Source organism: Polypterus senegalus, chromosome 11 (assembly GCF_016835505.1).
Source record: "Polypterus senegalus isolate Bchr_013 chromosome 11, ASM1683550v1, whole genome shotgun sequence".
Lineage (NCBI taxonomy): Eukaryota > Metazoa > Chordata > Cladistia > Polypteriformes > Polypteridae > Polypterus > Polypterus senegalus.
In genome coordinates this window covers 96149997-96164346 of record NC_053164.1, presented here as the reverse complement: position 1 = coordinate 96164346, position 14350 = coordinate 96149997, and the positions used below count along the sequence as shown (strand labels likewise).

At 37.3% G+C, this 14350-nt stretch overlaps 1 protein-coding gene across 2 annotated transcripts in view; it reads left to right on the top strand.

The window, feature by feature from the left end:
• Nucleotides 1-14350, top strand: part of LOC120539333 — a 101857-nt gene that overhangs the window by 28589 nt on the left and 58918 nt on the right. For both annotated transcript variants that reach the window (XM_039769310.1, XM_039769309.1), the window contains exon 2: nt 9507-9571. The gene's annotated coding sequence lies outside the window, so the exon portion shown is untranslated. The remainder of the gene's footprint in view (nt 1-9506; nt 9572-14350) is intronic.

Here is a 14350-nt window from a genome sequence, read left to right as displayed (position 1 = left end):
AAGCAGTGTATAATTTTGCATTTAAAACTATCCAGAAATATCTTGTTTTTGTATCCTGAATAAAGTTCAAAAAAAGAGATGACTACAATAGAGAAAGGAAAGGATTTGTTTGTAACTAAAGCATAGCAGATTATAGTGGGGGAGCGTATACAGAGCAAAAGAAAGAAAGCTTTAAATTTATGGGAGGGAAAAGTGATTGAGGAGAGGAAAATGGGTAAAGCATAGGCAGTGGTTCTCAAACTCAGTCCTATGGCTCCAAATTTTTGTTTCAACCAACGTTTGTTTTAAATTGGCCTCCTAGCTGTTAGTTTCCAGACTGTGGTTTGGGGTCAGTGTATAAATGTTACTTAGAATTATCACGCATTTGTGTATGCTACTTGAAAATAATTTCATGTTATTTTTAATTTGTCTTTTAGGATTTTCATTGCGCTTTTTTGAGTGTTCTGGTTATCTATCAATTATTTACTATTGAGCATATTAGTGGGTCTGATGCTGAAGCAGTTGCAGCCTTTCAGCCTTAATTTTAGGACACAAGTAAGGCCAGGGATATTCTTAATGCTCTGCGACACATGAGGTTGAGGATGCTGCTATGCAAGCAGTGTACTTGCTAAACTTGCCTGTGTACTTTAAGTAAATCTGGATGATTCCACCAGGTGTCATTTTGAGAAATCATCACAGGGTGGAAACATGGAAACAATGTCCAGTTTCACTGTGTTGCAAATTGAGGGAAGAAAGATGTTGAAAATAAAAATGATTAGCTTACTGATGCTGTTGTGAAGGTGCAAAAAAAAAAAAAAAATCACTGTCACAGAATGGAGAACATGCAACACTTGTATTGTGTATGCGAGAAATGGACAAAGAAAAGATCCATTAAGACATTTGCATTTGAACATTTAAGTCTAATGTTTTGCTTCATTGTATTGAAAGATTCATCAAACATTGAAGCACGAGGATTGATCCTGTTGGAGCTGCAAGCCTGCCATGACATGTTGATAGTAAACAATGATGCTGACGTCATGTACCAAAAGTTGCACACGCTTGCCACCTATATTTTTGCTGATATTGCAGCTCAAGCATGTGTCTGGTTTATTTCTGATGATGTGCTCAGAGAACCTGTTAAAAATACTTTGGGAATGCATGGCAGCCATGATGCATGCACATACGTGGTCCAAGTGTGAAGTATAAACTGGCCTTTAGAGTGCAAGCTATAGAAAAAGACAAGTTGATAGAAAAATAACAAAAGACATTTAAGCATTAAAAGTTATAATAATAATACCAATTTATGTGTATTGTGCATTTCTTATAAATTTAAAAATCACACTGATGTGCTATTCTGCATGCCGAATAAGATGAGAGAAGTAAGACTTAGTAATTAAATGAGATCAGTCAGAGGTAGATTGACTCACTAACTGTAAAACTGTTTGGAACAAAAACTTGTAGCCACCTGAGGTCCCAGTGGATATGTTTGAGAACCACTGAGCCACAATTCAATAGTAAGGTTTGCACTTAATAATTGTAAGTAAATTTATTACTTGAGCCTATAGTTGTAAAGCTGTGGATTTGGAAAAATGTCTGGAGCAAGTGGATGGGAAAAACTTGACACACAGTGTAGGCAAAAATGTAACCTTAAGTTCAAACAGTGCGGTGATGTATCGTTATAAAGGAAGGTCAACGCTAGTCAGAGTTGAAGCACAGGGAATGGTGAATGCATTCAAGAATACTGTATGTGTCATGAGTACCGGAGAAGCAGTAGTTTTATAAGGCAAGAGAGTGTTACAAGACAGTTATTTTCAGAAAGAGTAATTTATTTAGGTATAGATGATCAGTTCTGCAACAAAAATAATTTACATACCACTTACAATTTATAAAGTTTTTTGGCGAGATTATGTATCGATCAATTATGGTTCTTACAATATACATTACATTACAGTATACATATTTCATGGCCAAAGTTACCATTTAGGGTAACATCAGCTTACAATATCCTGAAGAATATCTACAACCGTTAACATCGTCCGGTCTTCCACCACACGAATTACTGTAGAAAGAAGGATGTATCCAAGAAAGGTAAGGTAGTACATCTTCCGCAGATGACAGACAACAAAGGAGATCTTGATATGCCATTCGTATCAAAAGAATAACAGTTTCACGTTAGATTAGTTTTTGCAAAGACAACTAACAAATCTCAGAGCCAAATATTTGAAAAGTCGTTTATTTAATAGAGAGAAAGAAACGAAATTCAATCACTGGCAGTTGTACATTGCATTGTCATGGTGAAAGTCCAAGCACAGAATCAAAATTCAATGCGATATTGATGAAAATTTAATTCAAAAAATTGTTTTTACCAAAGTTTTACAGTAGAAGTGTAAGTTTAAAAAGTATTTGTGTGTTAATTTCAAAGCCAAACAGAAAGAAATTGTATTATGCAACGAATACCTCTAATGCAACTTGAAACATAATTTACATTCAAATTATTACGTTTTACTATTTTTTAATATGGTTAATTACTCGGTATAATGTATAACATATGTGAATTCCCATGAAAATAACAATCTGTTTAAATTGTACACTTGCATCCCCATATGCGAGCGGCAGAACCACAAAGAGGTTAAGCGCGTCTTATGAGCTTAGGGGTTGAGAGGGTTCTATGTGTGTATGTAATTTTTTATAAATATATATATATATTCTGTATATATACACACACATACATACAGTCGATATGAAAAAGTTTGGAAACCCCTCTCAACCTGCATAATACTTTACTTTCAACAAAAAAGATAACAGTGGTATGTCTTTCATTTCCTAGGAACATCTGAGTACTGGGGTGTTTTCCGAACAAAGATTTTTAGTGAAGCAATATTTAGTTGTATGAAATGAAATTAAAAAAAATGGGTCCCCTTGTAATTTTGCTGATTTGAATGCATGTAACTACACAATACTGATTACTTGCAACACCAAATTGGTTGGATTAGCTCATTAAGCCTTCATAGACAGGTGTGTCCAATAATGAGTAAAGGTATTTAAGGTGGCCAATTGCAAGTTGTGCTTCCTTTTTAACTCTTCTCTGAAAATTGACAGCATGGGATTCTCAAAGCAACTCTCAAAAGATCTGAAACCAAAGATTGTTCATTATCACGGTTTATGGTAAGGCTACAAAAAGCTATCTCAGAAGTTTAAATTGTCAATTTCAACTCTAAGGAATGTAATCAGTAAATGGAAGGCCACAGGCACAGTTGCTGTTAAACCCAGGTCTGGCAGGCCAAGAAAAATAGAGGTGCGGCATATGCGCAGGTTTGTGAGAATGGTTACAGACGGCCCACAGATCACCTCCAAAGACCTGCAAGAACATCTTGCTGCAGATGGTGTATCTGTACATTGTTCTACAATTCAGTGCAATTTGCACAAAGAACAAAAGTATGTAAGTAAGTAGTACAAAGTATTGCAGGATGATGAGAAAGAAGCCCTTTCTGCACTCACCCCACAAACAGAATCACTTGTTGCATGCAGATTCATTTTGGAACAACGTGCTTTGGACTGATGAGACAAAAATGTAGTTATTTGATCATAACAAAAAGTGCTTTGCATGGCGGAAGAAGAACACCGCATTTCAAGAAAAACACCTGCTACCTACTGTCAAATTTGGTTTAAATTCCATCATGCTGTGGGGCTGTGTGGCCTGTTCAGGGACTCTGGTCCTTGTTAAAGTCGAGGGTCGGATGAATTCAACCCAATATCAACAAATTCTTCAGGATAATGTTCAAGCGTCGGTCACAAAGTTGAAGTTAAGCAAGGGGATGGATATTCCAACAAGACAATGACCCAAAACACAGTTCGAAATCTACAAAGGCATTCATGCAGAGGGAGAAGTATAATGTTCTGGAATGGCCGTCACAGTCCCCTGACTTGAAAATCATCGAAAATCTATGGGATGATATGAAGCAGGCTGTCCATGCTCGGCAGCCATCAAATTTAACTGAAATGGAGAGATTTTGTATGGAAGAATGGTCAACAATACCTCCATCCAGAATCTAAACTCTCATCAAAGGCTATAGGAGGTGTCTAGAGGCTGTTATATTTGCAAAGGAGGCTCAGCTAAGTATTGATGGAATATCTCTGTTGGGGTGCCCAAAATTTTGTACCTGTGTAATTATGTTATGATGCACGTTGTATATTTTCTGTTAATCCACTAAACTTAATGTCACTGCTGAAATACTACTGTTTCCAAAAAGCATGTCATAAACTAAAAGGAAGTTCCTACAGCCAATGATAAACAAAAATCCAAAGAATTAAGAGGGGTTCCTAAACTTTTTCATATGACTGTGTGTGTGTGTGTGTGTATATATATATATATATATATATATCTATGTATCTATATATAACTATATATATATATATATATATATATCTATGTATCTATATATAACTATATATATATATATATATATATATATATATATAACCATATATATATATATATATATATATATATATATATATATATATATATATATATATATATATATATATATATATATATATATATATATATATATAACTATATATATATATATATATATATATATATATAACTATATATATATATATATATATATATAACTATATATATATATATATATATATATATATATATAACTATATATATATATATATATATAACTATATATATATATATATATATATATATATATATATATATATATAACTATATATATATATATATATATATATATATAATATATATATATATATATATATATATATATATATATATATACTATATATATATATATATATATATATATAACTATATATATATATACTATATATATATATATATAACTGCTCAAAAAAATTAAAGGAACACTTTGAAAACACATCAGATCTCAATGGGAAAAAGAAATCCTCCTGCATATCTATACTGATATAGACTGGGTAATGTGTTAGGAACGAAAGGATGCCACATCGTTTGATTCAAATGAAAATGATCAACCTACAGAGCCCTGAATTCAAAGACGCCCCAAAAATCAGAGTGAAAAAATTATGTGGCAGGCTAGTCCATTTTGCCAAAATTTAATTGCAGCAACTCTAAATTGTACACAGCACTTTGTATGGCCCCTGTGTTCTTGTATACATGCCTGACAACATCGGTGCATGCTTCTAATGAGATGACAGATGGTGTTGTGGGGGATCTCCTCCCAGATCTGGACCAGGGCTTCACTGAGCTCCTGGACAGTCTGAGGTGCAACCTGGTGGCATTGGATGGACCAAAATATAATGTCCCAGAGGTGTTCAATTGGATTTAGGTCAGGAAAGTGTGGTGGCCAGTCAATGGTATCAATTCCTTCATCCTCCAGGAACTGCCTGCATACTCTCACCACATGAGGCCAGGAATTGTAGCGTGCACCAGGAGCCACTGTACCAGCATAGGGTCTGACAATGGGTCCAAGGATTTCATCCTGATACCTAATGGCAGCCAAGGTGCCTTTGTCAAGCCTGTAGCGGTCTGTGTGACCCTCCATGGATATGCCTCCCCAGACAATCATTAGCCCACCACCAAACTGCTCATGCTGAATGATGTTACAGGCAGGATAATGTTCTCCATGGCTTCTCCAGACCCTTTCACTTCTGTCACGTGCTCAGGGTGAACCTTCTCATCTGTGAAAAGCACAGGGCACCAGTGGTGCATCTGCCAATTCTGGTATTCTATGGCGGAATGCCAATCGAGCTGCATGCTGCTGGGCAGTGAGCTCAGGGCCCATTAGAGGACATGGGGCCCTTGGGTCACCCTCATGAAGTCTTTCTGCTTGTTTGGTCAGAGACATTCACACCAGTGGCCTGCTGGAGGTCATTTTGTAGGCTCTGGCAGTGCTCATCCTGTTCCTCTTTGACCAAAGGAGCAGATACTGGTCCTGCTGATGGGTTATGGACCTTCTATGGCCCTCTCCAGCTCTCCTAGAGTAACTGCTTGTCTCCTAGAATCTCCTCCATGCCCTTGAGACTGTGCAGGAGACACAGCAAACCTTCTGGCAATGACACGTATTGATGTGCCATCCTGGAGAAGTTGGACTACCTGTGCAACTTCTGTAGGGTCCAGGTATTGCCTCATGCTACCAGTAGTGACACTGACTGGCAGCCAAATGCAAAACTAGTGAAAAACAGTCAGAAAAGATGAGGAGGGAAAATGTCAGTGGCCTCCACCTGTTAAACCATTCCTGTTTTGGGGGTCATCTCATTGTTGCCCCTCTAGTGCATCTGTTGTTAATTTCATTAACACCACAGCAGCTGAAACTGATTAACAACTGCCTCTGCTACTTAACTGACCAGATTAATATCCCATAAGTTTCATTGACTTTATGCTATACTCTGATTAAAAGTGTTCTTTAATTCTTTTGAGCAGTATAATATATATATATATATATATATATATATATATATATATATATATATATATATATATATATATATATTTTTTTTTTCCTTGTGAATAATAAATGTTTAAAGGGGAAAATTTCCAAAAAGAATTTGGCTGTCTAAGTTTTTGAAGCATAAGCATTTGGTAAACCACATTTACATCTAATCAAATCATCAAATGTTCAGGGGTACTACATTTATGCCACATTATTATTTATTTAATAAGAATCAAGTGGGGGTTCAGATTATTTTGTGATTCTTAAATAATTTGGTCAGTATAGATTGTAAGTTAATATTTAAGAGCTGTGGTTCACATGTGGTTTACTTGTTGCAAGAATGGATTATATTTGGTTTTTCAAAAATGAAGCTCTTACAGAACTCTTCCTTCTAATGATATAGATATACAGTAATCCCTCCTCGATCGCGGGGGTTGCGTTCCAGACCCCCATGATAGGTGAAAAATCCGCACAAGTAGAAACCATATGTTTGTATGGTTATTTTTTATATATTTTAAGCCCTTACAAACTCTCCCACCCTGTTTACATTATTAGAGCCCTCTAGACATGAAATAACACCCTTTAGCCAAACGTTTAAACTGTGCTCCATGACAAGACAGAGATGACAGTTCTTTCTCACAATTAAAAGAATGCAAACATACCTTATCTTCAAAAGAGCACCGTCAGGAGCAGAGAATGTCAGAGAGAGCGCTCGCTAAGGAAAGCAAACAATCAAAAAATCAATACGTGCTTTTAAGTATACAGAAGCACCGCGATAAAGCTGCATTTTGTAGAGGAGCCTCCATGCCCTCTGTGCAAACAGCCCCTCTGCTCACACCCCCTCCGTCAGGCAGAGACAGTGAGAAAGATAGAGAGAAGCAAACAAGCACCGCGCGGGAAGCATATCTTATATCATTGAGGAGTTTTAGTTAATATGTAATACATGCTCTGATTGGGTAGCTTCTAAGCCATCCGCCAATAGCGTCCCTTGTATGAAATAAACTGGGCAATCAAACTGAGGAAGCATGTAACCTAAATTAAAAGACCCATTGTCCGCAGATAGCGGCGAACCAGTGAAAAATCCATGAGATATATTTAGATGTGCTTACATTTAAAATCCGCGATAGAGTGAAGCCGCTAAAGTCGAAGCGCGATATAGCGAGGGACTACTTTAAACAGCTGGGGCCACGTTTATAATGCCATGTGTGGAATTCGCACTAAAACAAAATGTAAGCACAAAAATTTTCTGATGCACAAAACTGCGAAAGACAGTTTCCACTCACTTCAGTTCTTTAAATTCCAGTCAGCGTGAACAGTGACATATGTGAATGCGCCTGCCTCCCCACCCCAACTCCTCCCAGAATAACACCCCTTGAATATGCAAATCCATATTAATAGCCTGCTATGTTTAGTGTCTTGTGAAAAGACAATGGCAAAAGCACGGGAGGGGTTTTCCCTCAGTGAATGCCAACTGGAGACAAGGATAAACATACTATTTGTTGTCTTAAGCAGTGGTATAAACAACAAAAGGAAGTTGATCAAGTAATACAGAGTGGCGGAGGCACCCGAAAGTTAATGTTCAAAAAGTTGCACAGTGGCTGAAATAAAAAAAGAACAGTCAGATATCAAAATCGCAAGGCAAGTTGTGACCCACTGTCTGAGTGTCATATGGAAGTGTATTAGAGTACAGAGAAAAGGATAAAAAAAATAGGAACACTGTAAAGAAAAGCTTAGACTGGCAAATTTTCAGAACTTATAAGGAACATTGAAAAATCTTCATAATACATGTTTAAATATTCCATCCAGGGTCACGCCAGTCCTAGCAAGCATACAGCGTGAGGCAGGGACAGTCCCTAGACAGGATGCCAGCTCATTGTTGCCGCTGCACCAATGTGCCCCCATATGTTTGATTATTAACAGTATGCATTAGTTAAATTAACAATTTATCTGTATAATGTAATATATATACTTTAATGCATTTTATCTTAAAATTGATATCAGTTATACATAATATTATTCTAAACAGCTCAGATAGCACTTGGAAATTTAAATCGACTTAGAAGCCAGTTATCATCTGTAAATATGCATTCTCTTCTATTGAATTGAGTTGAATTCCTTTATTTTAATTGTATGGTGCAATGACATTCAATATGCAAATCCTCCATAAACTTATTTTCCTATTAATGATAAAATAGCAATAAAAAACAACATACAATATGAAAGCATAAGTACAGTATACATGTACATATAGTGCAGATAGTTCAAATGATTCATAAAGTGGCTCAGTTTGTGCATTGTTACAGTTGTAGTACAAGTTTACAGTGAGGTAATTGTAATTATAAGTACAAACAGTTCTACTTGATGGTGTGATTTAGTGTGTTTATAGCTTATAGGGTGAAACTATTTCTGACCCTTGAGGTCTGTGCAGGAAAGGCTCTGAAGTGTTTGCCGGATGGGAGAATGATGGGAGACTATGTATGGCTGGGTGGAATTCATGCAGATGCTGGTGGCAGTGTGTGCTGTAAATGTCCTCCATGGCTGGAAGCTGTATACCAATAATCCTCTGTGCTCTTGACACAACCCGCCGTAGAGTGTTCTGAGTGTCTATGATACCACACACACATACAATGTATTAAAATTCTCTGAGTGGTGCATTGAGAGCAATGAGAGTATCAATGCTAAAATTCCGTGCACCAGTATATTGTTACAGGTTGATTATAATCGGGTGCCTTAAATTTATAAACTATATGTGGTTAATTTCAGTGTATTGATAAAGCCCATGTCATGGGTGTAAACCTAAAAAAGGGAAACCACACAGGAACAGTACCACTGCTTTGGTGTCGGGTGCTGCCAGTTTGCAAATCCAAGCAGAAATGTGCATATGTGAGGGTGGGGAGCTGCCATGAGAATGTGTGTGGTTTTACACCAAGTTTAGTTTTTATATATTGCAATGTAAGCATGGAAACGGATGTGTTGTCACTGGTCACTATTGGCAACATTTTCTTCCATGAAAATTAAAACTTTTTCTTACCCTTCCTTCTGGTAACCATAATCATTATTTTTCCTTTTTCCCTCTAGCTTTGAAAATCTAACACTTCAGGAGGCTTTCAGTGGAAAACACTTGAAAGATAACAAAAGCTATGGTGAGTCTGTCGTACTTCATAATTGCAGGTACTATGCAGACAGGCGCAGTGTACTACAGCGGGTAAAATACGTTTTGAATGTGTCAACGTTTCTCTCAGTAAATATATTTCTAATGGGGCTATTGACATGAAATTTTCACCAGATGGTGGTAACACCAAGTAATCCACACATATAAAGAAATCAAAACAAATAAATCCATAGATTAAGTTATCAGTAATAAAGTGTAGAGAAAAGCCAAGCAAAATGACACCTTTTATTGGCTAACTAAAAAGATTACATCTTAAGGCAAGATGTCATAAAGTGGAATGACACAGGGAATATGTATTGAACACACTTACTGAAATTTATTTAATACTTAGTAGAAAAGCTTTTGTTGATTAATGATAGCTTCAGGACACCGCCTTTATGGAGCCACTAGTCGCATGCATTGCTCAGATGTGATTTTGGCCAATTCTTCTACACAAACTGTCTTCTTTGAACTCTGATCTTTAGTTCTTTTCCTAGATTTTCAATTAGATTCAAGTCGGGTGATTGACTGGGCCATGCTAGTAGCTTTAGTTTCTTCCTCTTGAGAGTTTCCTTGGCTGTGTATTTGGGATCATTGTCTTGCTGAAATGTCCACCCTCGTATCATTCACAGCATCCTGTTAGGTCACAGCAGATTCTTATCAAGAATGTCCTGGTACATTTCTCTATTCATCCTTCCTTCAATTATATGAAGTCTGCCAGTACCACATGCTAAAAAAACAGCATGTTTGTGGGGTGATGTGCAGTGCCATTTCCACACCAAACATGGTGTGTAATGACATCCAGAAAGTAAAATTTTGTTCTCATCTGGCCAGATTACATTCTTCCAGTATTTTATTGGCTTGTCCAAATGTTGTGCAGCAAACTTTAAACGAGCTTCAACATGCTTTTTTTTCAGTAGTGGAGTCTTGCGTGGTGAGAGTGCATAGAGGCCATGGCGGTTGAGTGCATTACTTATTGTTTTCTTTGAAACAACTGTACCTGCTAATTCCAGGTCTTTCTGAAGCTTTCTGCGGGTGGTCCTTGGCTGGAACTTGATTACAACAGGTTGGATCTTGCCCTGGAAACATTTTGGACAATTTTAAACAAGACAGATGTACTTGACATATAATTTTAAGTTGAATAATTATATGCTTTGCACATATGGAGCGTGAGTAAATTCTGTGCATTCCTACCTTCTACTCCTTTTCTGAGATGTTGAGTGAGAGATCTTTTTCCCACTGTACTCTTGGATCTTTGAAAGGGAGGGACTGTAAAATGTTTTTATATATTATGGAGATGCTGTGTGAGTCCTCAAGACTCAATATTTTTTCCTGCATTGAGGTAGGTGGGAGGTGAAGAAAATTGGACAGGTTTTGTTTAACAAAGTTTCTAATTTGAAGGTAGTAAAAGAAGTGTGTTGCTGGAAAGTTAAATTTGGAGTGTAATTGTTTGTAGGATACAAAGATGTTGTGTATGTACAGATATCCAAGTGATTTAATCCCGAATATTTTCAGACATTAAAAACTGCGTATGTTTGAGAGAGTGGAAAAGGTGGTTCTCATTCAGAAGTGCCACAAATAAAAGCTTCCTACATGGGTTCCGTATTCTGGGTGAGTGAAGCACAATTTGGTTGTTAGTATATTGACGATGACTTGTACTTCTTGGAGTACAAAGCAAGGAATATAAAGAAGTACTGCAGGATTTTATTTCTATTACGACCAAGCCTTTGTATGTTCATTTATTTGTGTCAATGTCCAGGTTTTTATAGCTTGTATATTTGCTGCCCAGTAGTAAAATTGAAAGTTAGGTAGAGCCTTGCCACCTTTTGCCTTAGGTCTTGGAGAGTTGACCTTTAGATACGTGGATGTTTTGAATTCCAAATAAATGAGGTTATGGTTGAATCTAATTTCTTAAAAAGATGTATTGATGTATATTGGAATGATTTGAAATAGAAAAAGAAACTTAGGAAGGATATTCATCTTGGCAATGTTAATTCTTCCAGCTAAATTGAGATAAAGGGTAGACCATCTATGCAAGTCTTGCTTAATATTTTCCATATAGATGGCAAAATTTTGTTGTTAAAGAGTTTTAGGTTTACTTGTGATGTTTACCCCTAGGTATTTAAACTGATTTGTGATGATAAAAGGGGAGGTGTCCAATCTCTAATATTGTGTGTTTGAGAATTCACTGGAAGGAGCACACTTTTATTCAAATTAATCTCAGACCAGAAATCTTTTGAAATTCTGTTAATGCTGTTAGGACTGCAGTTTAGTTTTTTGTGGATCTGAAATACAGTACCATTTCATCTGCATGTAGAGAAATTTTCTGTTCCTTCTCTGATAATACCCTTTATCTCATAAGCATTTTGACAGTGAATCAATCAATGAATCAATGGTGATTGCAAAAAGCAGTGGTTACAAGGGGCATCTTTGTCTAGTACCACGTTTTAGTTTGAAGTAGTCTGAATTAATGTTGTTAATACAAACTGAAGCTTCTGGACTGGTATACAGTAGTCTGATCCATGCACAGTTGTTTGGGCCAAACCCAAATTTCTCCAATGTAGTGAAAAGTTAGTTCAGTTCAGGGGTTGGTCTCGTCCGATGCGAGAGATGGACGTCTGAAATGGAGCTCCGCTAGCAGCGGTGTTATTTTTCATATTATTTGCTTATTATCCTGAGATATCTTGTATTTATTCAACCTGAGAGGGACTGCTACAGTATATGTAAGCACATATAAACATGGCCAACAAGAAGGGGGGTCCGAAAGAATCGAAGACTAAAGCTACATTCAAGCTACGATCAGCAAGCCCTAGTCGAGATACGCCTCTCAGAGACAGACCTGGATCAGATGGGCGAAAGTACAGACTCCTCGGGACCACGGTCCGCTACATCGTTGCTGGCTGAGAGCGAAAAGGGGAGCGAGGGTACAATCGTGAGTGCAGATCTGGATAGCTCGCCGATCGGAGAAGATCACCTGAAGCTGGAAAGGGCCTTGAAATCCGCGGCTTCAATTACGCAACTACGCAAGCCGGAGCAGCAGGGACACCGGCTTCAGTAGAGCCTGCTGCTTCATCTTCGGTACAAAAAAGCACAATTGAACTATCTGAACTGAAGGTGCTGCTCGCTGAGCTCACGCAAGATATAAAGAAAAGCAAGAAGGCTAATGAGAAAGCAACGGCAAAGGCACTTGAGAGACTGAAACAGGATTTGAAACAGGAGATGGAAAGGCTGCGTCAAGTGGTGCAACTTGAGCGACAGGTGCTGGGTAAAATTGAAGAGCGCATTCAGGAAAACTCGGTTAGACTGAGCACGCTTACTGATCAATTGGAGGATCTCAAGGAGACATTCACGTATCGGATTGAAATGGCCGAAAAGGCAGCTGCCAGTGCCGAGGAAAAAGCAGTTAATGTCGGCTACGAATGCAAAAAACTCGGAGACAGACTGGCTGCTTTGGAAGATGGGAGTAGAAGGAATAATGTCAGAATTGAAGGTCTGCCTGAGAATCGAGAAAGTTCAAACCCTGTGAAAGCTTAAACTGAACTTTTTTCCAAAATAATCGGGGAGGACTTTAAAGCAGAATCTGAGATAGCAGCGCTTACACGACGCTGATCAAACACCGTAGACCCCTACCAAGATCTTTTATAGTTCGCTTTTGAACGATTAGCATTTAAGTTAGAGGTGATGGCACTCCTCAGAAAAAAGGAAGATATTACATATGAAAATAACCACATTCGTATCTTCCTGACTTCTCCCCAGCAACAGCTACTAAACGCAGCCTTCTATAACATTAAACAGCGTTACGCAAGCCAGCGCCAAATACAGCCTCTTGTATCCGGCAAAACTGAAAGTGGAATGGCAGGGTCAATTCTATGTCTTCGCTAGCAAGGAAGCGGGTGTATTATCTTAATGCATGTGCTGAAGACTAATATATATATATATATATATATATATATATATATATATATATATATATATATATATATATATTTTAAGTGTAAAATTCTTTTTTTTTTTTTTCTCTTTTAAAGACTATATTGGTAACAGATATCTCTATCTTTTAACCATAAAGCGCCACTGCATGGGGCTTGTTTGCTTTGGACGTGCTCTGTCTCTGGGTATGTCAGAGGACTGGGACTATGTGAAGTGGGTTTTAGCCTCACTTGGGGAGGCAAAAGGGAGGGTGGGGGTTAAGGGGAGAGAAAGAGAGCAGGCTTGATCTATACCTAATCTATCCTCTCAATCTTTATAATTATAACTATCAACGTAATAATAAGCTGCATGGCAACAACTCTTGGGGAAATAGGAAATTAAGACCTAAACTATTTCACTTCCAGTTAAGACTATAAAATGACATCAAAAACTCAGAATCAGTGTCTCCATGATGGGACAGTTAACTTCGTAAGCTGGAATGTTAAAGGCCTGAATCACGAATTAAAGAGAAAGAAAGTACTTTCTCACCTAACAGGTCTAAATGCTAAAATAGTATTTTTACAGGAAACCCACTTACTAAGCAAGGATCAGTTCCGGCTGCAAAAAGACTGGACTGGCCAAATGTTCCATTCTAGTTTTACAAAGAAAACTAGAGGGTGGGAATTCTCATACATAGAACAGTACCATTTGTAGCATCAGATGTAGTATTGGATCCTGAAGGGAGATATGTGATGGTCATGGGAGACTTATCTAACTGTAAAATGATTTTGATAAATGTTTATGCACCTAATGTTGATGATAAGGAATTTATACAAAATTTATTTGCATCCATTCCCAATCT